General features: G+C 41.7%; 2 long non-coding RNA genes across 2 annotated transcripts; both read right to left on the reverse strand.

The window, feature by feature from the left end:
• Positions 1–584: 584 nt before the first annotated feature.
• LOC123485661 lies at positions 585–1781 on the reverse strand. The gene is made up of 4 exons (XR_006659098.1): positions 1690–1781; positions 1356–1516; positions 933–1036; positions 585–746 (listed from the first exon to the last, which is right to left on the reverse strand). It is a non-coding gene; the product is annotated as an uncharacterized LOC123485661 (long non-coding RNA).
• Positions 1782–2170: 389 nt separating this feature from the next.
• Positions 2171–3219, reverse strand: LOC121565973. Its single transcript, XR_006659097.1, has 4 exons — positions 3057–3219; positions 2587–2640; positions 2437–2502; positions 2171–2199 (listed from the first exon to the last, which is right to left on the reverse strand). It is a non-coding gene; the product is annotated as an uncharacterized LOC121565973 (long non-coding RNA).
• Between the last annotated feature and the right edge of the window lie 20808 nt (positions 3220–24027).

The raw sequence follows: 24027 nt of genomic DNA on the forward strand, positions 1-24027 counted from the left end.
ATGATAACGTTATTGTGAAACGTTTCTTCTACGTAGCTGTGGTGTCCGCTGACAAAACTTATGTCCCAAGTCTTTTCAGGACGTAGAAATGTGGGGGATTTTAAACCGTTAAATATTAGTATTTTTAAGTCAACCTCTTAACGTTGCTAAACGTCAGAAAGTACGTTGAGAGCACTATAAAATGCAGTTTCTGGTAACCACTGGGAACGTAACTTTCGTCAGTGGGTACCTATAGTACCAATAAGGCACGTAACAGTGTGATGGGGACAAGGACATTCCGGCTGGCCAAACCCTCCCCTAACCCGGACGACGCTGGGCCAATTGTGCATCACCTCATGGGTCTCCCGGTCGTGGCTGGCTGCGACACAGACAGGTATCGAACCAGCATCTGTAGCAACGCAGCTGCGATGCAGTGTCTTAGACCACTGTGCCACTCGGGAGGACCCTTAAGACACGTCATTTAATCTACCCTGAACATATACACAGTATCCTGTCGGTAGGTGTCCACTGACGAAATATGCAAAATGCCAGAAAATAAGTTCTTATTTTACATAAACTGTATCACAATAAATTCATAAACAAAATCACAGCAATAAGCTCACAAAATAACAAGTCAGTAAAAACATGAACACTGCACTCCAATCAAGAACTGTAAAACTGCTTAAAGCTAAAAGTGAATAACTATGTTATGTTTATTCAGGTGCTGCTGCTCCATCCTCATCCACAGTCTCTTCCTCGAGCCGCTCCTGGAAGTCAAAATAACACAAACTGGTCATTATTTTCCTTAAACAAATGATCAAAATGCCGGTTTAACGTCGACTCCCTACTACATTCCTTTTTTACTAGCACAATCATTTAGCTATATTGACCGACTGGATTCAAGTGAAGTTAAAAAAATCTAAACAACCATAAAGTGTTATTTTTAATCATACCTTTCTCTTACTCTTGAGCCGAGCTGGTGCATGTTTGAGAGCGTCTGCTATTTTGTCATCTACCTCTTGGTAGGTAGCCTTGGGGTGTGCTTTCAGGGACGCTCCTATGTTGTGAAAAAGAATTGTAAATGGTACATTCCATGTCATATCATTACTTTTCCACCTATGCTGGCTGAGACAGAGATTGGGTATTGTCCCCCATAGGCAGTTTTGGCCATGAGATCTCTCTCCTTCACCTTTCCTTTGTCCTCTCTCTCCGATCTTAACAGGTGGTAGGATTTCACATTAATTGGTAACTGCATTGTTACTGATTTACTTCATTTGAAATGTTAATAAAAACACATTTGACTTACCATCACTTGACCAATAATACTATCTACTAAATAATAATAAATAAGGATCGAAACTTGTGCATTTACTTACTTGTGACAGCATCATAGATTGATAGCTCATTAAAGGCCCTCTTCCCCTTCCTGCCCTTCAAGGAGTAGCCTGTCCACAGCTCCTCTGTTCAAATTTTTCTCATCATTTCTCATGATTCCTGAGCCCAGGTCCAGGCCACAGCAGAGGGTCAGGTATCGGATCTGATAAAAGAAACCCCACTCATTTGTGTGTTCCTCAGCTAAAACAGCTGGCCATACAGTTCTGATTGATAGTAATGAGAAATCATTTTTGTAGTGTATCATGTAATCATGGGCTAAAACTTGTGTAAACAGGCAGAGGGCTGATCGTTTTCTTCTTAAGATAAGTTAAATACCTCGATCGTATGAACTCTGTAACGGATCATCTCCAGTTCCACCATTATCCTCTATGGCCTCCATAACTTGGTTCAGAGCAGTCCTGAACTCTGTACAGATCATCTCCAGTTTCCACCATTATCCTCTATGGCCTCCATAACTTGGTTCAGAGCAGTCCTGAACTCTGTACGGATCATCTCCAGTTCCACCATTATCCTCTATGGCCTCCGTAACTTGGTTCAGAGCAGTCCTGAACTCTGTACGGATCATCTCCAGTTTCACCATTATCCTCTACGGCCTCCATAACTTGGTTCAGAGCAGTCCTGAACTCTGTACGGATCATCTCCAGTTCCACCATTATCCTCTATGGCCTCCATAACTTGGTTCAGAGCAGTCCTGAACTCTGTACGGATCATCTCCAGTTCCACCATTATCCTCTATGGCCTCCATAACTTGGTTCAGAGCAGTCCTGAACTCTGTACGGATCATCTCCAGTTCCACCATTATCCTCATCTCCACTGCTTGAAGATCTGCAAAATAATAAAAGACTCAACAGTTTTGCTGCAAGTAGTGTGACAATACAAGCCATGAGTACCAGGCAGGACATGGATCAAGGCCATGTGAAATACCTCAATCAAAATATCCACCCTTCATATATATTAGTAGTATTGATAACCATGTATCTGCTGACAGCCAAACAATTTGGAATTGATGTTGACAATACAAGAGAAGCAACATGTTGTAACATATAGGCTAGCATAATATACCTTTAATGTATCCAGCAGGCATCTCAGAAGCCACAGGCTCATCAAGCAGGGATGGCAGCTCTTGGTCTAAAATATAAGAAAAAATCATGCTGATATTTAAACTTTCTACATTTACGATTTCGAGATCAATATCTTGATGGCTAAAGAAACCTGATTCTGATGCTCTGTCTTGGCCAGCTTCTTCCTGGCTGCCACTTGGACTAACTGAGAAAACAGAAGGAAAAACATGAAGACATACTTTGCTTTTGAAACTGGCACAGAACCAAACGTGAAGGGATGTCAGTCAGGAGCTCAGTGGGAAGGTTAATGAATCCCAACAAAAATAAATGCTAAGCATTCTTTTTTATTATGCTTTTAGTTTGATGGCAAATACATACAGATATTTACAAACATGGCATCACACTTGTGTTTTACCCCAGAAGATTAGGGTGATTTTACTACTGTTGTAAATACAAGTTTCACCCATACACAGCACCACAACTATTTGGAAAGTTCTAACAGTATGCACAAAGTAGTAATAAGACTTTAAATAAAGGTTTGTAAAGCTATAATACTTCATACAATTCAATTGTTTACCCTAAAACTAATTGTTTACCCTAAAACTACAACCAGACACTTACTGTCGCTCTGGCTTGAGGTGGCACATGGCCTCAAGTCCTCTGCATCTGCAACTTCAGAGAATATCACAGATGTCAAACCGTTACCACATTTATAGTACACACTTAACAGATTTTCCTGTTCATCCCATACAGTTGGTAGGAAAAGAACTTTGAGAAAGTAGGCTTGTTAATCAGACTTGAAACATTATGTACCTTGTTGTAGGGTCTTTTCAAAGACACTGGCTCTTGAAGTTACTAGGATAGCCACATTAGCAGCTAATTAGCGTTTCATTTTTGGGGGGTAAATGCAGGTGAATATATTGATCAAAGTCACCTTGTCCTAGAGAGATTTACACTGTTATCAAAACGTTACGCCAGGGTAAGCCTATCTTCCACCCTATGTAAAGCTGGGATATATAAGATTTTTGTTGTTATTCTGTCCCTCACTGTTCAAATAAACCTACCATTAAAATTATAGACTGATAATTTCTTTGTCAGTGGGCAAACGTACAAAATCAGCAGGGGATCCAATACTATTTTCCCTCACTGTAAAATACCCCATTAAAAAATAAATAATCTAAAATGTGAAGTTTTGTCACACAACACAATGCCCAGTGGTGTAAAGTACTTAAGTAGTATTTTAAAGTATTTTTACTTAAGTCGTTTTTTGGGAATCTGTACTTTACTTTACTATTTCTACTTTTGACAACTTTTACTTCACTACATTCCAAAAGAAAATGATGTACTTTTTACTCCATACATTTCCCCTGACACCTAAAAGTACTTGTTACATTTTGAATGCTTAGGACAGAAAAATGGTGAAATTCACGTAATTATCAAGAGAACATCTGAGTGTTGGTGTGCCCCTGGCTATCCATAAATACAATGTAAAAAATAAAATGGTGTGTAGTCTGGTTTACTTAAAATGAGGAATTTTAAATTATTTATACATTTACTTTTAATTAAAGTATATTTTAGCAATTACATTTACTTTTGATACTTAAGTATATTTAAAACCACATACTTATAGACTTTTACTCAAGTAGTATTTTACTGGGTGACTTTCAGTTTTACTTGAGTCATTTTCTATTAAGGTATCTTTACTTTTACTCAAGTATGACAATTGGGTGCTTTTTCTACCACTGACAATGCCACAGATGTCTCAAGTTTTGAGGGAGCATGCAATTGGCATGCTGACTGCAGGAATGTCCTCCAGAGCTGTTGCCAGATAATTTAATGTAATTTCTCTACCATAAGCCGCCTCCAACTTTGTTTTAGAGAATTTGGCAGTATGCCCAACCACCCTCACAACTGCAGACCATGTGTATGGTGGTGTGTGGGCGAGCGGTTTGCTGATGTCAATGTCATGAACACAGTACCCCATGTTAGTGTCAGGGTTATGGTATGGGCAGGCATAAGCTACGGAGAAGGAACAAAATTGCATTTTATCAATGGCAAATTTAATGCACAGAGATACCATCACTAGATCCTGAGGCCCATTGTCCTGCCGACATCACGTCATGTTTCAGCATGATAATGCACGGCCCAATGCCACAAGGATCTGTACACAATTCCTGGAGGCTGAAAATGTCCCAGTTCTTCCATGTCCTGCATACTCACCAGACATGTCACCCATTGAGCATGTTTGGGAGGGCTGGATCGACGTGTACCACAGCTTGTTCCAGTTCCCGTCAATATACAGCAACTTCGCGCAGCCACTGAAGAGGAATGAGAAAACATTCCACAGGCTCCCGAGTGGCTCAGCGGTCTAAGGCACTGCATCTCAGTGCTTGAGATGCAGTGACTTAGATTCCAGGCTATCACAACCGGCCGTGATTGGGAGTCCCACAGGGCAGCGCACAATTGGCCCAGCGTCGTCCGGGTTTTGCCGGTGTAGGCCGTCATTGTAAATAAGAATTTGTTCTTAACTGACTTGCCTAGTTAAATAAAGGTTGAAAGAACAAACAAAGAAAAACAATCAACACATCAACTCTATGCAAAGTAGAAGTGTCCTGGAGGAGGCAGCGGCAGATACTCTGTTCTCATGTAATGGAGTAGGGCCCAGTGCTGCCAATTTAGCAATTTTGTTGCTAGATTTAGCAACTTTTCAGACTACCCTGGCTACTTTTTTTTCAAACAGCACCTAGCAACAAATGTAACTACTTTTAAAAACTTATTTGGAACTTTTAGCAACTTTTGAAAAGTGACTCAAACGCTAAAATGCACACATTTTCTCTCTAAATGACACAAAAACGATTTTCTCTGTCACACACTCAATCACAACACACATGGCTGGCTGCAAAAGTGCATTATGAGTGATGTCAGCAGCAGGCGCTCAGCTCGTGCACAGCAGCAGGCCAGCCAAGCACACAATACATTTTTACATATTTAGCAGAGCTCTTATCCAGAGCGACTTACAGGAGCAATTAGGGTTGTTGCAGGGCACATCGACAGATTTTTCACATTGTCGGCTCAGGGATTAGAACCAGTGACCTTTCGGTTACTGGCACAATGCTCTTAACCACTAAGCTACCTGCCGCCCCCGACCTGGAGAGAGCTGGAGAGAGATGCCTAGCGCACACTTCATTATTTGAGTTAAGTTGCTTGTTCAATAAGATAGCATATATACCTTGTTATTAGCTTGTACCTATAATTGTTGATCAGTCAGGTAGCATGTTAACTAACTACCAATACACTGCTTGAAACTATAATTGTTCAGAATGTGTAGGTTAACTAGTTAATAAGAAAATAAATCAAATATAATTGTTCAATAATGTGTAATGTGTAATTGTTCAATAATTCAATGTGTTATGTTTAAAAAATATATATATCTGATCATATAAAATGTTATGTGTTTATATTACTTTTACGAATACACATATGTGATAATAAACAAACAAATCTAAACTAACAAATGTCAAATCATATTTGTCGCTGAGATGGCCAGTCAATTTGATTCACGTTATTGTGTATTCTACGTAATGACGTCATTTTACGTTAATACGTAATGACTTCATCACGCGCACAATTCTTCACAATGAAGAAAGCGCCAGAACTGTGCAGTCAAGAAAATTACCTTTGTGTGTATTTATTACTACAGGTATGTAATAGCATGTTTAAACTTTATAATGTCGAAAAAACATGTCATACCATGCTAGTTAACACACCCGTTAAGGTATTGTAACGTTTGGTAAAGGTTTGATGTGTTATTTTTTAGTCAAACCGAGTGAGTGAAAGAACGTGATAAAAACGATTTTACAAGTCACATAGCTAGAGATTTTGGGTTTGTCTGAGTGAATGTACATAATTTTCTCATGATATTTTCATAAATAATCAATTTATTCGATATTTCTGAGTTGGTTTAGCATGTTTTTGGTTTTGTGTAAAATTCACATGCTGGTAAAATGGCGGCGCTCTCTCGATCAGCGTCAACGGACTTCAGTGAGGACAGTGCGGGTCCATCAGAGACAATTTCACGGTCGCACTACTGTTTTGAAGCTGAATGTAAGAATTATCAGTTTTCTACATGTGTACTAATATTCAGACTCATTCTGTTGTTTCTGTCTTTATCAATAAATGTTGCTATGGTGTGAACAGGAAATACAATTGTTTTTTTGATTGAAGTAATACAGTGAAGACAAGGTTATTCAGGAAAATAGTATAGTGCTGTCTAAAACAAACTGTAACCTTGTACTAAATGGATTTTGAGTCATTTATGCATTTATCTACTGTAGGTTAGGTATTAGCTCAAAAGTATTGTGGAGCTCCTGCACCTTAATATAAACAGTACCGGCACCCAAAATGAGTATTGGCACCTATTTCAGTCCAAGTCATGCACTGAATTAGATCATTGAACAAGAAAAAAGTGAAAATATTTTTAGAGAATAAAGAAAGTGCCAGAACTGTCAACACTAACTTTTGTGTCTGTGCTCTCTATATTACTACTGGCCGATTCAGGTAAGTCTGAGGCCGGTAACATCAACAGTGAGGGCAAACCCAGCCTGCCTCTCTCCTTCCACACTGAGTCCAAACCTACAGTCACTGGGTCCTGATTGTGACAGTGGAGCCCAGTTTGCATCGCAATATCCAGAGATGGCATCAGTGAAGCTGGAAGACTGCAGTCAAACACTGGAGCTGAATGTCAACTTTAAAGATGAAGAAGAGGAGGAGAAGATTGGGGAATCTGTTTCTCATGGTAAGAGCAGGTTCTATCTAATTAAGTTTGTTGGACACGATTTGGAAAGGCACACACCTGTCTAGGTGTGTGCCTTTCCAGTGCATTCGAAAAGTATTCAGACCCCTGGACTTTTTTGATATTTTGTTACGTTACAGCCTTATTGTAAAATAGATGAAATTGTTTTTTCCCCTCATCAATCTACTCACAATACCCCATAATGATAAAGCAAAAACTGGTTTGTGTTCAATTGTTGCAAAAACATCTGAACGATCACATTTACAAAATGTCTTCCTACTCTGCGAGTGTCTAAACCATGATCCCCTTGATCATAGGACTGTTTCAGCCTAGTTAAGCTGTTTGCAGCCTTTGAGGTGGGAAGTTCTTCATACTGAGCTTTAACACCAAATCATTCCTTGTTTACTTCGACTGAGTTATCCAAAAAAGCTTCCCTCTCCAATTCTCTGATTTTGCTGTCCATTGCTCTCATTTTCTGATTTATTTGATTTTAAACTGGTAAAATGTATAATTTGCCCCCAAATATGTGCTTTGAAAGTCTCCCATCTGGTACTCGCTGACGTTTTATCAGTGTTCAATGTCAAATAAACATCTATATGCACTCCAACGTAATGTAAGAAGTCTGGGTCCTGTTACCATCTGGGATGCAAATGCCATCTAGAGGATCCTTTTACTAGTTTTGTATCCCTATAGAATAATGACACAGGGGAATGGTCATTCAAAACAGTAGTATCATATCCACTTCCTGCTACATTGTGAAGCAATGAGCAAGAAACTAAAAAGTAGTCTACATGAGAATATGATTTAAATGTTGACGAGTAACATGAATACTCCCTTTTTCTCGGGTTCTGAGTCCTCCAAGGTTCACATAGATTTAAGTCCTTAATGAAATGCTGTAATTTCTTTCTACTCTGCGAGTGGGAAGTGTCTAAACCATAGGAGCGATCTAGATGAGGATCAAGAGTGCAATTGAGGATCAAGAGTGCAATTAAAGTCCCCTGCCATTAGGACTTTACCAGGAATGGAGGCTATAAATAGAAATACATTCTCAAAGAATTTGGGATTATCATCATTAGGACCATAAACATTAACTAGATTAATATGCTCATTCAAAAGAGTTTCCTGTATCTAAATGTATCTACCAGCTGTATCAGTTATAATAGTATCCACTTGAAATGGAACAGATTTGTGAATTAAAACCATAACACCATGAGAATGAGAAGAGAAACAGGATGCTATTACTGGCCCTTGCCATCTCCTGCATACTTTAAGTAGCTCATCCCTCAACAAGTGAGTTTCTTGTAGGAACACAATAGATGAATGAAGTTGTTTAACCCTAGTAATAACCTGTTTTAAGCTTGGATAGTTTACAAACTCCACAAACATTCCACAAAATATATTTAAGTTTTGCATTTGAAGTCATTTAACCAAAGATGTAAACATGGAATAAGCTATAGCGTAAAGGCATATCTAAAATCAGTTTAGTAACCACAAGGACCACATTAATATTTTGTATTGAGGAAAATATGTAAAGATCTGTTGAAACATTCATAGATATTTCCTAACAGTAAAACACTGAACCCCATTCCAATGTCTCCCTAACCGAGACCATCAACGCTTCCTCTCCCACCTCCCCCTAATCGTAGAGTGTAGCCTGGTGGACGACTGATCCATTAAAGGGAGCAGTCTAACCTAAGCGACGCTAAACCAAAACAAAGTGTCTCCTGCCTTCTCTCTGCCATTACTTCTCACAAACAAAACAAAATACATATCTTGCAAGATGATATGTGAAATATCACGTAGTATTTGTTTGAAAAGTAGCAAAGAATAGCTCCACCTAAAACAGTAACGCTAGTTAGTGAAGCCTGAGACTAACGTTAACGTTACAGTATGGACCGTCCAAAATAGTGGTAGATGATCCACAACACAGGGTCTGCTGCCAGTAGCTACCATTTATTCACTACTAAATTTAAGCCTATGTGAGAAAAAAGAGATCATTGAATATGTGCTACGTTACCCAAAGGCCCTTTGCACATGATGTTAGGCTTGCACCTGAGTGTCAATCATTTTAGTCCAAGGATATGATCAAAAGGCCTCCATTCTTAAATGGAAGAAGTTTGGAACCACCAATACTTTTTCTAGATCTGGCCGCCCGGACAAACTAAGCAATCGGGGGAGAAGGGCCTTGGTCAGGGAGGTCACCAAGAAGCCGGTGCTCACTGAGTTCCTCTGGTGATGGGAGAAACTTCCAGAAGGGCAGCCATCTCTGCAGCACTCCACCAATCAGGCCTTTATGGTAGAGTGGCCAGACGGAAGCCACTCCTCATGAAAAGGCACATGACTGCCCGCTGGGAGTTTGCTAAAAGACACCTAAAGGACTCTCAGACCATGAGAAACAAGATTCTCTGGTCGGATGAAACCAAAATTGAACAAAAAGTCACGTCTGTAGGAATCCTGGCACCATCCCAACGGCGAAGCATGGTGGTGGCAGCATCATCATGCTGTGGGGATGTTTTTCAGTGGCAGGGACTGGGAGACTAGTCAGGATTGAGGGAAAGATGAACGGAGCAAAGTACAGAGAGAACTGAAAATAGCTGTGCGGCGACACTTCCCATCTAACCTGACAACCTTGAGAGGATCTGCAGAGAAACTCCCCAAATACAGGTATGCCAAGCTTGTAGCGTCATACCCAAGAAGACTTGAGGCTGTAATCACTGCCAAAGGAGCTTCAACAAAGTACTGAGTAAAGTCTGAATACAATTTTTTATTTTTCATAACACCTAGCGGTCAAACAGGGAAATGGTTCCAATCATTTTTCCTTTTTATTCATTTTAGAAACACTTAAAATAATGGCTGTGTTTCGTGTAGGCTTACCCTGGCGTGACTTTTAGCAATATTCGGCTCTATTTCCTCTCAGATTATAAAACTCTAATTATCATCAAAGTAGACATCATGCAAAACAACAAATCACTGCAAGCTCCTGCACGTCATCTCTAGCTGTAACCTTTGATAACAGGTATTGTGTCAATTTAAAACTAATTAACTGTGGTGGCAGGTGCAGTGATGACCGCTGAGAAGGAGCTGACTGTAGAGGGAAGCAGTGTGGCGAGGGAGGTTATAGTCTAGTGTATAAAGAGGGATACGTCCTCCAGTAGCTCAGAGATGGAACCTGGCGAGACTGAGGATGAATTACCTGCGGTGAGGAACTCCGAGTTCGGGCCTTGTTCCAAGGATGATTCTGGCCCAGTGGGAGTGAGATTTGTAGAGAGAATGGATACATATGTGGTGTCAGGTTAGGTGGAGAAGAGGTGGGGGACTGTTGAGTTGGTGAAGGTAACTGAGTGGACTCATGATGATTTATTGTTTCTCCTCTGTCCAGAGGGAGCGGGCGCTGCGGATTACGTGATTAGAGACAGGAATTGTGACTTGAATTGCTCTCCGGAACAGGGTGGCATTGAAAGGAGTGATAACGGGGTTAGGTTTAAGTGTTGAGGATGTGCAGTTGAAATGGAAGATTCCAGGTGTCTGTGACACCCTCCGTTTGGTGAGACGTAGATCCGGTGTAGAGCGTGGGCAAACAGAGAATACATTATCTGTCATGCTGGATTTTGATGCATAGTCTCTGGCAGATAAGATCAAGGTAGGAAGTGTCAGTTATCCCGTGAGCGATTTTGTTCCGTTAATATTACAGTGTTTTAGGTGTGAAGTTTATGGGCCTGTTGCAGCAGTGTGTAGGCGTGAGATGCCTAGATGTGACAAGTGTGCAGGAGGGCATGAGATGAAGAAATGTGTGGTATCGGTGGAGAAAGTTCTGTGTGTTAGTTGTGGGGGTGCTAACGGGCTGGAGATCTGAGGTGTCAGGTGAGAGAAAGGCAGATTGTGGTCCTCTATAGCTCAACTCTAGCTCAATTGGTAGAGCATGGCACTTGTAGTGGGTTCGATCCCCGGGACCACCCATACGTAAAAATGTATGGGCACATGACTGTAAGTTGCTTTGGATAAAAGCGTCTGCTAAATGGCATAATATTATTATTATTATTATTAGATTGAGGTTGCCAGGGTTACATTTACATTTTAGTCATTTAGCAGACGCTCTTATCCAGAGCGACTTACAGTTAGTGAGTGCATACATTATTTAGTTTGAGTATTATTATTATTTTTTTCATACCCCCCCTTGGGAATCGAACCCACAACCCTGGCGTTGCAAACACCATGCTCTACCAACTGAGCTACATCCCCTGCCGGCCATTCCCTCCCCTACCCTGGACGACGCTGGGCCAATTGTGCGCCGCCCCATAGGTCTCCCGGTCGCGGCCGGCTACGACAGAGCCTGGATTCGAACCAGGATCTCTAGTGGCACTGCGATGCAGTGCCTTAGACCACTGCGCCACTCGGTACAGTAGTACAGAAAGTGTTGAAGCAGAAGCAGTGAAGAGAGTGGTAGAGGAAGATGGGTACATGGTGAGGATTCCTGTGAGTAGGCAGAGACCAAGAGAGAGTGATGGGAAGAATATGTGCTTCAGTAAGGTGGGCTTTTTAGCATTTATAGCAATGGTTGTCAATTGTACTGCAGAAATGGATCAAAAAGTCCCAGAAAATAGAGGCTGTGGTGGCAGCGGCAGAGAAGTACTTGGGATTGCGAGGATTTACTGCAGAACAGCTGCAGGGGGTGTTGAGTGGTAGTGGTCTGGCGTAGGACTAGATGGTGTTAAATAGTGGAATGGGGTGGTGGGTTTTTGTCGTGGAAAATCGCCACGAAGGGACTCAAAGTCAAATGAGTCCCTTGTTGGAGAGGTTCCAACAAACGTAAAAGAACCATAGTACACGTCGGTTGGGAGCTCTGCCGGGGCAGTCCCGTTAGTTGTCCTATATACTGCTTACATAGACAAGTTATATTTGCATGATTTTAGCTTTATTAATAATTAATTAATCGTTAACATTTGGTTCCTGCATGTGACCAACCAATACCTCACAAGGCTTCTTCTCTCCAAGCTGAGACCTTGAAACTGAGATATCCCTTTTGGATCCCAGAACAATGTTCTGGGCGTACTGCCAATTGGTCTGAGGAGGTCAGTCATCTGCACGAACCAAGAACATTTACCCTCACATTTTTTAGAGCAGGCTAATACTGCAATTTTGTATTAATTACCGTATCAATGAATTTAATGTATATAGGCTGTGATTGGCCTCACACACCAGTACAGTAGGTGGCAGTGTAGGTGACTGTAAACTCTCCTTCCAGACTCACATTAAGAATCTCCAATCCAAAGTTAAATATAGAATCGGTTTCCTATTTCGCAACAAAGCCTCCTTCACTCATGCTGCCAAACATGCCCTCGTAAAACTGACTATCCTACCGATCCTTGACTTCGGTGATGTCATTTACAAAATTGCCTCCAACACTCTACTCAGCAAATTGGATGTAGTCTATCACAGTGCCATCCGTTTTGTCACCAAAGCCCCATATACTACCCACCACTGTGACCTGTACGCTCTTGTTGGCTGGTCCTCACTACATATTCGTCGCCAAACCCACTGGCTCCAGGCTATCTATAAATCACTGCTAGGCAAATCCCCGCCTTATCTTAGCTCATTGGTCACCATAGCAACACCCACCCGTAGTCTGCGCTCCAGCGGGTATATCTCACTGGTCATCCCCAAAGCCAACACCTCCTTTGGCCGCAATTCCTTCCAGTTCTCTGCTGCGAATGACTGGAACAAATTGCAAAAATCTCTGAAGCTGGAGACACTTATCTCCCTCAATAACTTTAAGCATCAGTTGTCAGAGCACCTTACCGATCACTGCACCTGTACACAGCCCATCTGAAATTAGCCCGCCCAACTACCTCATCCCTATATTGTTATTTATTTTGCTCTTTTGCACCCCAGTATCTCTATTTGCACATAATTTCTTGCACATCTATCAGTCCAGTGTTAATACTAATTGTAATTTTTCTGCACTATAGCCTATTTTATTGCCTTACCTCCATAACTTGCTAAATTTGCACACACTGTATATTATATTTTCTGTTGTATTTCTGACTTATGTTTGTTTTGCCCCCATATGTAACTCTGTATGTTGTTTTTATCGCACTGCTTTGCTTTATCTTGGCCAGGTCGCAGTTGTAAATGAGAACTTGTTCTCAACTGGTTTACCTGGTTAAATAAAGGTGAAATAAAAAAATAGAAAATAAAATGCACCTAAAAGTTGAATGCGCTCCGCCAACCAAATCCCGAAGAAGAAGGATGGAGAATGTGAAAAAGGAGCAGCGTTCATCTTTATTATTGATGTTTGATGAAGAGTATCTACCACCCTATGTAAAGCTGGGATATATAATATACCCCATAAGAGAGTTTGTGTAAAACCTGATGCAATGCAAGAAATGTAAAAAGTTTGGCCACATGTCAAATGTTTGCAGACGGAAGGAATATGTTATTGAAGAGCATGTGAATGTAAAATGTTGTAACTGTGGTGGGGGTCATATTCCTGAATTCCCAGAGTGCCCTGTTAGGGTGAAAGAGGTTGAGGTGTCAAGGATCAGGGCTGTACAGCAAATCTCCTATGAGGAGGCGGTGAAGAGAGTTATAGTAGCAAGAGGCCACAGTTCTGAAGAAGATATGGCGGTGGATGCACTGCAACCAGTTGCAAAGGTTGTACGTCAATCAAGTGATCTGGATACACTTATTTTGAAGGTGGATTTTTTAGTATTTATAGCCACAGTTATTAATTTTACTGCACAATAAGTCCAAGAAGCTGGACATCATTATATCTGTAGCTGAGAAGTTTTTGGGCCTCCAAGACTTCACGGCAGAAGCCCTGCAAAGACTACTGTTGCCAGAAAATGTTCCCCCCTCACAGGATCCTTCTGAGCCTGTGTAGGGACCTGATTAGAACAGAAAAGCAGGCTGATTTAGTTCAATTTTAATATAGTTATTGATAGTTCGTATGATTTTTTTAGAAATACTGTATACACTGAACAAACATATAAACGCAACATGTAAAGTGTTGGTCCCATGTTTCATGAGGTGAAATAAAAGATCCCAGAAATGTTCCAGACACAAACTTATTTCTAAAATGTTGTGCACACATTTGTTTACATCCCAGTTGATATACCCACAGGTGTGGTATATCAAGAAGCTGATTAAATAGCATGATCATCATTACACAGGTGCACCTTGTGCTGGGGACAAGAGTAGCTGAGTATGTGCTTGGCAGCATCTAATGGGGATCCCTAACAAATACAAAAATGCCACTCTAAAATGTGCAGTTTTTTCACACAACACAATGCCACAGATGTCTCAAGTTTTGAGGGAGCATGCAATTGGCATGCTGACTGCAGGAATGTCCACCAGAGCTGTTGCCAGAGAATGTTAGGTTAATTTCTCTACCATTAGCTGCCTCCAATGTTGTTTTAGAGAATTTTGCCCAACCAGCCTCACAACTGCTGGCCACCGTGTAATGGCGTTGTGTGGGCGTGCGGTCTGCTGATGTCAGTGTTGTGAACAGAGTACCACATGGTGGTATCGGGGTTATGGTACAGTGGGGGGAAAAAGTATTTAGTCAGCCACCAATTGTGCAAGTTCTCCCACTTAAAAAGATGAGAGGCCTGTAATTTTCATCATAGGTACACGTCAACTATGACAGACAAAATTAGATTTTTTTCTCTCCAGAAAATTATATTGTAGGATTTTTAATGAATTTATTTGCAAATTATGGTGGAAAATAAGTATTTGGTCAATAACAAAAGTTTGAGTCCCTGGCGGCGTAGTGTGTTACTGATGGTAGGCTTTGTTACTTTGGTCCCAGCTCTCTGCAGGTCATTCACTAGGTCCCCCCGTGTGGTTCTGGGATTTTTGCTCACCGTTCTTGTGATCATTTTGACCCAACGGGGTGAGATCTTGCGTGGAGCCCCAGATCGAGGGAGATTATCAGGGGTCTTGTATGTCTTCCATTTCCTAATAATTGCTCCCACAGTTGACTTCTTCAAACCAAGCTGCTTACCTATTGCAGATTCAGTCTTCCCAGCCTGGTGCAGGTCTACAATTTTGTTTCTGGTGTCCTTTGACAGCTCTTTGGTCTTGGCCATAGTGGAGTTTGGAGTGTGACTGTTTGAGGTTGTGGACAGGTGTGTTTTATACTGATAACAAGTTCAAACAGGTGCCATTAATACAGGTAACGAGTGGAGGACAGAGGAGCCTCTTAAAGAAGAAGTTACAGGTCTGTGAGAGCCAGAAATTTTGCTTGTTTGTAGGTGACCAAATACTTATTTTCCACCATAATTTTCAAATAAATTCATAAAAAATCCTAAAATGTGATTTTCTGGAAAAAAATCTCAATTTGTCTGTCATAGTTGACATGTACCTATTATGAAAATTACAGGCCTCTCTCATCTTTTTAAGTGGGAGAACTTGCACAATTGGTGGCTGACTAAATACTTTTTTCCCCACTGTATGGCATGGCGTAAACTACAGACAACTAATACAATTGCATTTTATCAATGGCAGTTTGAATGCACAGAGATGCCATGACAAGATCCTGAGGCCCATTAAATACTTATTTCCCTAATTAAAATGCAAATCAATTTATAACATTTTTGACATGCGTTTTTCTGGATTTCTTTGTTGTTATTCTGTCTCTCACTGTTCAAATAAACCTACCATTAAAATTATAGACTGATCATGTCTTTGTCAGTGGGAAAACGTACAAAATCAGCAGGGAATCAAATACTTTTTTCCCTCATTGTACATGGTTTGACACCAGTATTGCCAGCATTTGTTTTATTCACTGGGCTATCTAGAGTGATCAGATAGTAGACTAAAGAAGTGAAGTAGACAAACTGCCAATGTTTTAAAGTTCTATTAAATGAGTCTGTGTAGTTACGAACCCTTGTGATAGTGAGTGGAGGATGATATGGCTTCTACATCTGCAAGGCTTGCTCTTTGGGGTTTTTGGCTGGGTTTCTATAAAGCACTTTGTGACAACTTCTGATGTAAAAAGGGCTTCATAAAATACATTTGATTGACATGTATATCACACCAACTGACTGGTTCTTCTGATGTTGTTCACACAGGAGACCATGTTGAGACATTCAATACATCCAGAGAGCAACAGCAGGAAGATCACAGAGCTAAGAGGTCTCACCACTGCCCACATTGTGAGGCGAGTTTCTCAATTCTATCAAAGTTAAAAATACACCTACAAATACACACAGGAGAGAATCTGAATTCCTGTACTGACTGTGGGAAGAATTTCACAATATCAAAGGCTCTGACAGTTCATCAGAGAGTGCACATAGGAGAGAAGCCTTACTCCTGCTCTGACTGTGGGGCAAGTTTCTCTCAACTGGGCCACTTAAAAACACATGAATGTATACATACAGGAGAGAAGCCTTACTCCTGCTCTGACTGTGTAAAATGCTTCACAACATCAACTAAGCTAAGACTTCATCAGAGAACACACACAGGAGAGAAGCCTTACTCCTGCTCTGACTGTGGGGCAAGTTTCTCTCAACTGGGCCACTTAAAAACACATGAATGTATACATACAGGAGAGAAGCCTTACTCCTGCTCTGACTGTGTAAAATGCTTCACAACATCAACTAAGCTAAGACTTCATCAGAGAACACACACAGGAGAGAAGCCTTACTCCTGCTCTGACTGTGGGAAGGGTTTCTCTCAGCAGGAAAGCTTGAAATCACACAAACGGATACACACAGGAGAGAAGCCTTACTCCTGCTCTGACTGTGGGAAGAGTTTCTCTCGACTGGGCCCCTTAAAAACACATGAACGTATACATACAGGAGAGAAGCCTTACTCCTGCTCTGACTGTGTAAAATGCTTCACAACATCAACTAAGCTAAGACTTCATCAGAGAACACACACAGGAGAGAAGCCTTACTCCTGCTCTGACTGTGGGGCAAGTTTCTCTCAACTGGGCCACTTAAAAACACATGAACGTATACATACAGGAGAGAAGCCTTACTCCTGCTCTGACTGTGTAAAATGCTTCACAACATCAACTAAGCTAAGACTTCATCAGAGAACACACACAGGAGAGAAGCCTTACTCCTGCTCTGACTGTGGGAAGGGTTTCTCTCAGCAGGAAAGCTTGAAATCACACAAACGGATACACACAGGAGAGAAGCCTTACTCCTGCTCTAACTGTGGGAAGAGTTTCTCTCGACTGGGCCCCTTAAAAATACATGAACGTATACATACAGGAGAGAAGCCATACTCCTGCTCTGACTGTGTAAAATGCTTCACAACATCAACTGAGCTGAGACTTCATCAGAGAACACACACAGGAGAGAAGCCTTACTTCTGCTCTGACTGTGGGTTAAGTTTCTCTCAATCTGGCAACTTAAAAATACATGAACGTATACACACAGGAGAGAAGCTGTCTGTGAGATGAGATTCTACATATCTGGCGATTTAAAAAGACACCAACGTATACATAAGAAGTGGTAGTGGATTGGATACACTCTATTGTAATCCTATTGTTTCTCACTGTGAGAGAACTGTGCAGAGGTACGGGAAAGTTGTAGAATGTTAGAATCTCTTTACCGATCAGTGTGCACCTTGTCAGTTTTGCAGTGCTTAGATAGCTCCTACTGTAAAGATATTGAGAGGACTAGGGTATTGAGGAAACCACGAGTACATGCATCCATGCCGTGTGTCAGCATTGCAGGATGGTGGTGGTGGTGTGGGGTGTGTTTTCATGGCAGACATTGGGCCCCATGATAAAAGTGGAGCAACGTTTGAATGCCACAGGATATCTAAAAATCATTGTCAATCAGGTGCATCCCTTCATGGCAGAAGTTATCCATCTGCAAATAGATTTTTTCAGCTGGATTATGCCCCATGCCACAAGGCTTGTCCAGGAATGGTTCCACGAACATGACAGTTAATTCAGGTTACTGCAGTGGCCTTCCAAGGCACCAGATCTCAAATCCAATTGTGCATCTGTTGTAGGAGATGGAACGAGCTAATCTGAGTAGAAATCCACTGCCAGAGAACTTGACACAACTGTGGGAAGCATTGCAGTCAACATGGGCCAGCATCCCAGTGGAACGCTTTCAACACCTTGTAGAGTCCATGCCCTGACGAATTAAGGCTGTTCTGATGACAAAGACTATCAGCTGTTCAGAAATGACAGGTCCAGAGAGGGGATGTGAGGTGGGGGTGTGGCTATGTATGTGAATCACAGTATGCAGGCAAAGAGAAGAATAACTGACCTAGAGAAAGAAGAGTTTGAGTGTCTTCAGCTCCGTCCTAAACAACACCCCAGCTCAGTTTCATCTCTGGTAGTGGAGTGCTCTAACATCCACCATGGGCACGTGACAAAACACTGCAGCAGAACACTGTGGATTATCTCATAATCACTGTCCATGTGATCAGGATGTCCTCTCCCCAAATGGGTCTCATCCTGTGTGGGGACTTTAATCACATGCCCATCAAGATGCTGACAAACTCCCATCCAGACATGAAACAAGTGGCCAAAGACAAGACCACAGAGGGGACTCCATCCTAGATCTGATCAACACAACCCACTGTACTTGCTCCTCTCGGATCCAGTGATCACAAATGTCTGCTGTTCTCTCCAAACACAACATCAGGAGGGAGAAGCGAGGTGCAGCGGAAAAAAGGACATCTGGTAACACAGAACAGAAAGGAGACATTTGCACGATGTAAGGCCAGTACTGACTGGTCTGCCATATATGTGGTGGAGAGCATCGATGCAAAGGTGGAGACGTTCAACTCCTGCATTCAAACTGCACTTGATGTATGCATGCCAATAAGAAATAAGAAAACAACAACACTGGACAAGCCCTGGATGACTGAAAGAATAAAGGCTGCCATCAGGAAAATACAGAATATTTTCAACAGATGGGGAGAAACAATGACATGGAGAAAATACAGAAACACAGTGCAAATGCTTATCAAGGAAGCAAAGACAAGCTACTACAAAACTGAAATCCAGGACATAAAGAAGAAAAACCCTAAGGAATGGTGGGACTTCATTAACAATGGACTGGGACCAAAGAAAACATCAGGAGGGAGAATACTGGTCGAGGGAATTGAAGACGACAACGTGGCTGACGTTTTGAATGGCTTCTTTGCTGAGGCATGGACAAGCACCACACCTCTTGCCATCTTCCCCCTGCCAATGCCTACAAAGCAGGTTGAGCTGTGCAGCATTGGCCAGTTAATGCAAGCTCTGACCAGACTCAGCCCACGTAAAGCATGTGGGCCTGATGGCATTCCAGCCTGGCTACTAAAGAGCATGCAGAAGATCTAGCCGCTGTCATCAAACACATTGTTAAAACTGTCCCCTGCCAGTAGGAGGTGTTATCTGAGTGCACGATTCAGTATGACTACCTCCCAAAGTCCAGCACTACTACCGCCCTTGTGAAAGCCACATACTCCTGGCTGACAGCTACAGACTCCATAAACCCAACAATGGTGAAGGTGTTACTGTCCAAAGCCTTTGATCGAGTAGATCACGCATAGTTCCTGCAACATCTGTCTGACATTGAACTGTGTCCAAGGTTACTAGCCTGGCTCCACAGCTACACCACCGAAAGAGGGCAGAGGGTGATGGCAACTGGGACATTTAGCCCTTGGTCAGAGGACCATCCACAAACTGCACCACTAATCCTAGGAGGACAGGAAGTACCAGTGGTAACAACAACCAAGTATCTTGGTTTTCATCTAGACTCTAACCTCAGTGGTGACACCTGGAGCAGCCAGTGAGAATGGCCTCGATACGCCTTTTTGACTGTTCTTGCCAGTAATGTCCTACTGAAGATCTGGTCACAGTCTATACTACACTGGCCAGGCCTTGTCTGGAATACGGTGGAGTGCTGTTAGTTGGATGCAGTAAAGAGCAGCAGGCCCAACTAGACAGGGTGCAGAGGAGGGCCTTGAGGATCATCTCCAGAGGTGGAGCAGTCCAACCACAGCTCCCATCACTGCAGAGCAGGCGAGAACAGGCTGCAGTGCACCTGGTGAAGGACATGCACACTCTTGACCATCCACTGAATGACCTGCTCCCTCCAAGAAGAGGTAACTGCACCACCAGGCTCCTGAGAAACAGCCACAAACTGTCCTGTATAACTGCCCGTACAAACCGCCTGCGAAACGCCACTCTACCCACTGTTTTTTTTAAATAACATTTTAATATTTCAATTTCCATCATGAAACATGTCCTGTAATGTTTCAAGTGTTCTGTATTCTACTTATGTCACGTATTGTGTTATGTATTTAACAGGTAGCCTAGCGGTTAAGAGTGTTGGGCCAGTAACTGAAAGGTCGCTGGTTTGAATCCTGAGCCAACTATGTCAAAAAGCTGTCATTGTGGCCTTGAGCAAGGCAATTAACCCCAATTGGTCCTAAAAGTCACTCTGGATAAGAGCATCTGCTAAATTACAAATATGGAATGAAAAATCATGTTTGTACATTAATTTGTGCTGGGCAACCTCTTCTTCTCTTGTGCATAAATATAACAAAGTGTTTAAAGTGAAATAGTTAGTGTCTATACAGTGCATTCTGAAAGTATTCAGACTCCTTGACTTTTTCAAAAAAAAAAATAAGTTACAGCCTTATTGTATTTTTATTTTTTTTACCAACAACAACAAAAACACCTCATCAATCTACACACAATATCCCATAATGACAAAGTGGAAACAGGTTTAGACATTTTTGCAAAACCTTATTCACATTAGTATTCCAGTCCCTTTGCTATGAATCTCTAAATTTTGCTCAGGTGCATCCTGTTTCCATTGATCTTCCTTGAGATGTTTCTACAACTTGATTGGAGTCCACCTGAGAGAAATTCAATTGATTGGACATGGTTTGGAAAGGCACATACCATTGCATGTCAGAGCAAAAACCAAGCCATGAGGTCGATGGAATTGTCCGTAGAGCTCAGACACAGGATTGTGTCGAGGCACAGATCTGGGGAAGGGTACCAAAAAATGTCTGCAGCATTGAAGGTCCCCAAGAACACCGTGGCCTCCTCCATTCTTAAATGGAAGAAGTTTGGAATCACCAAGATTCTTCCTAGAGCTGTCCGCCCGGCCAACTGCACAATCGGAGGAGAAGGGCCTTGGTCAGGGAGGTGACCAAGAACCCGATGATCACTTTGACAGAGCTCCAGAGTTCAGCCCGCTTGGAGTTTGCCAAGAGGCACCTAAAGGACTCTGACCATGACAAACAAGATTATCTGGTCTGTTGTTACCAAGATTGAACTCTTTGGCCTGAATACCAAGCGTCACTTCTGGAGGAAACCTGGCACCATGCCTACGGTGAAGCATGGTCGTGGCAGTATCATGCTGTGCGGATGTTTTTCAGAGGCAGGGACTGGGTGACTAGTCAGGATCGAGGAAATAATGAACAGAGCAAAGTACAGAGAGATCCTTGATGAAAACCTGCTCCAGAGCGCTCAGGACTTCAGACTGGGGTGAAGGTTCACCTGGCCCAGCCAGAGCCCAGACTTGAACCCGATTTAACATTTCCGGAGAGACCAGAAAATAGCTGTGCAGCAACGCTCCCCATCCAACCTGACAGAGTTTGAGAGGATCTGCAGAGAAGAATGAATGAAACTCCCCAAATACAGGTGTGCCAAGCTTGTAGCATTATACCCAAGAAGACTCGATGGTGTAAGTGCTGCCAAAGGTGCTTCAAGAAAGTACTGAGTAAAGGGTCTGAATACTTAGATATTTCAGTTTTTTTATTAATAAATTAGGAAAAATGTCTAAAAACCTGTCTTTTGCTTTGACATTATGGGGTATTGTGTGTAGATTGATGAGGGGGAAAAAACAATTTAACCAACTTTAGAATATGGCTGTAACGTAATAAAATGTGGAAAAAGTCAAGGGGTCTGAATACTTTCAGATGGCACTGTATATAGCCAAGCTATCATTGACTAGGTATTGGCACCCCATGTATATAACAAAGCTACCATTGACTAGGTATTGGCACCCCATGTATATAGCCAAGCTATCATTGCTCATCGTGTATTCATTCCTTGTGCTACAATATTTGTTCCTATTATTATAATTGTTGTATTATGTTCTCCATTGTAGGGAAGTCAACATTTCACTGTTAGTCTACACCTGTTGTTTACCAAGCATGTGACAATTAAAATGAAATGACTATGTGTTCAGTAAATTGTCTTCTAAACTAAAATATAACCTTGACATGTGAAGTGTTGGTCCCATGTTTCATGAGCTGAAATAAAAGATCCCAGAAATTTTCCATACGCATAAAAAGCTTAATAATCTCAAATTTTGTGCACACATTTTTTTCCATCCCTGTTAGTGAGGATTTCCCCTTTGCCAAGATAATCCATCCACCTGACAGGTGTGGCATATCAAGAAGCTGATTAAACAGCATGATCATTACACAGGTGCACCTTGTACAATAAAAGGCCACTCTGAAATGAGAAGTTTTGTCACACAACACAATGCCACAGATGTCTACATTTTGAGGGAGTGCGCAATTGGCATGCTGACTGCAGGAATGTTCACCAGAGCTGTTGCCAGAGAATGTAATGTAAATTTCTCTACCGAGAATTTGGCAGAACGTCCAACTGGCTTCACAGCCACAGACCATGTGTCACCGTGCAAGCCCAGGACCTCCACATCTGGCTTCTTCACCTGCAGGATCATCTGAGACCAGCCACCCGGACAGCTGATGAAACTGAGGAGTATTTCTATCTGTAATAAAGCCCTTTAGTGGGGGAAATAATTATTATTGGCTGATGGGTGGGCCTGGCTCCCAAATGGTTGGGCCTATGCATTCCCAGGCCCACCCATGGCTGCGCCCCTGCCCATTCATGTGAAATCCATAGATTATGGCCTAATGAATGTATTTCAATTGACTGATTTCCTTATATGAACTGTACCCTAGTAAAATTGTTGAATGTTGTGTTTATATTTTTGTTCAGTTAGTTAAAATCTTACAAAACAACTGATGATGATTATGTTTGGAAAACTGCATTGATCTGCCAATGAAAAATAACGTTTGTACATGAATATGTACTGGTCAACCTCTCCTTCTCTTTTGTATTCAGTTCTTCCATATAAGATCTGACAGTATAAATGGTTCTTATGGTTGTATTCAGTTCTTCCATATTAGATCTGACCGTATTAATGGTTCTTATGGGCTGAGTGCCTGGAGTGACTACAGTCTTACCAAGTTTTCTTTGACCCTGTGATCTCACCAGGACATAACCACATGTCTCTATCACACTCCAGCCCAGAAGGTGGCAGTGATGTACCTGTAACGTTGGTCTGAACACAACCAATAAACACCATAGAAGAAGAATGCATGCTTAGCAACAACCAAGGGGCCATGCAGCTTTCCACTGTTCCAAAGACTGTCTATTATATGGAACAGATTGGCATGTGACCACTAACAATGTAGACACGTCCTCAAAGATTGGACATGAATCTGTGTTGGTCAAACTCTTCTCTTCTCTATCATTAAATACAACAAAACTATGGTTTAAGTGAAATATTTAGTGTTTGTCTAAAGCTTTGTCAATATACGCAGCTTTGTCACCAGCTGCAGTACTGTAGCTTTATTAATCTACTGTACTTCAACATGTACTCACATTGGATGGGTTGATTAGGATTCAAACCATGTCTTAAACCGCTAGCTAGCTACTTACAGGCCACAACACAGATGTACAGTTGCTGTAGAACTCTTTCATGGGGTGTGAAAATATATGTAATCAAAACTACTGGATATCTTTAGAAGTAAAATTGTTCTACAATTTTCTTACACTGAGAATGT

Source organism: Coregonus clupeaformis, unplaced genomic scaffold (genome assembly GCF_020615455.1).
Source record: "Coregonus clupeaformis isolate EN_2021a unplaced genomic scaffold, ASM2061545v1 scaf0784, whole genome shotgun sequence".
NCBI lineage: Eukaryota > Metazoa > Chordata > Actinopteri > Salmoniformes > Salmonidae > Coregonus > Coregonus clupeaformis.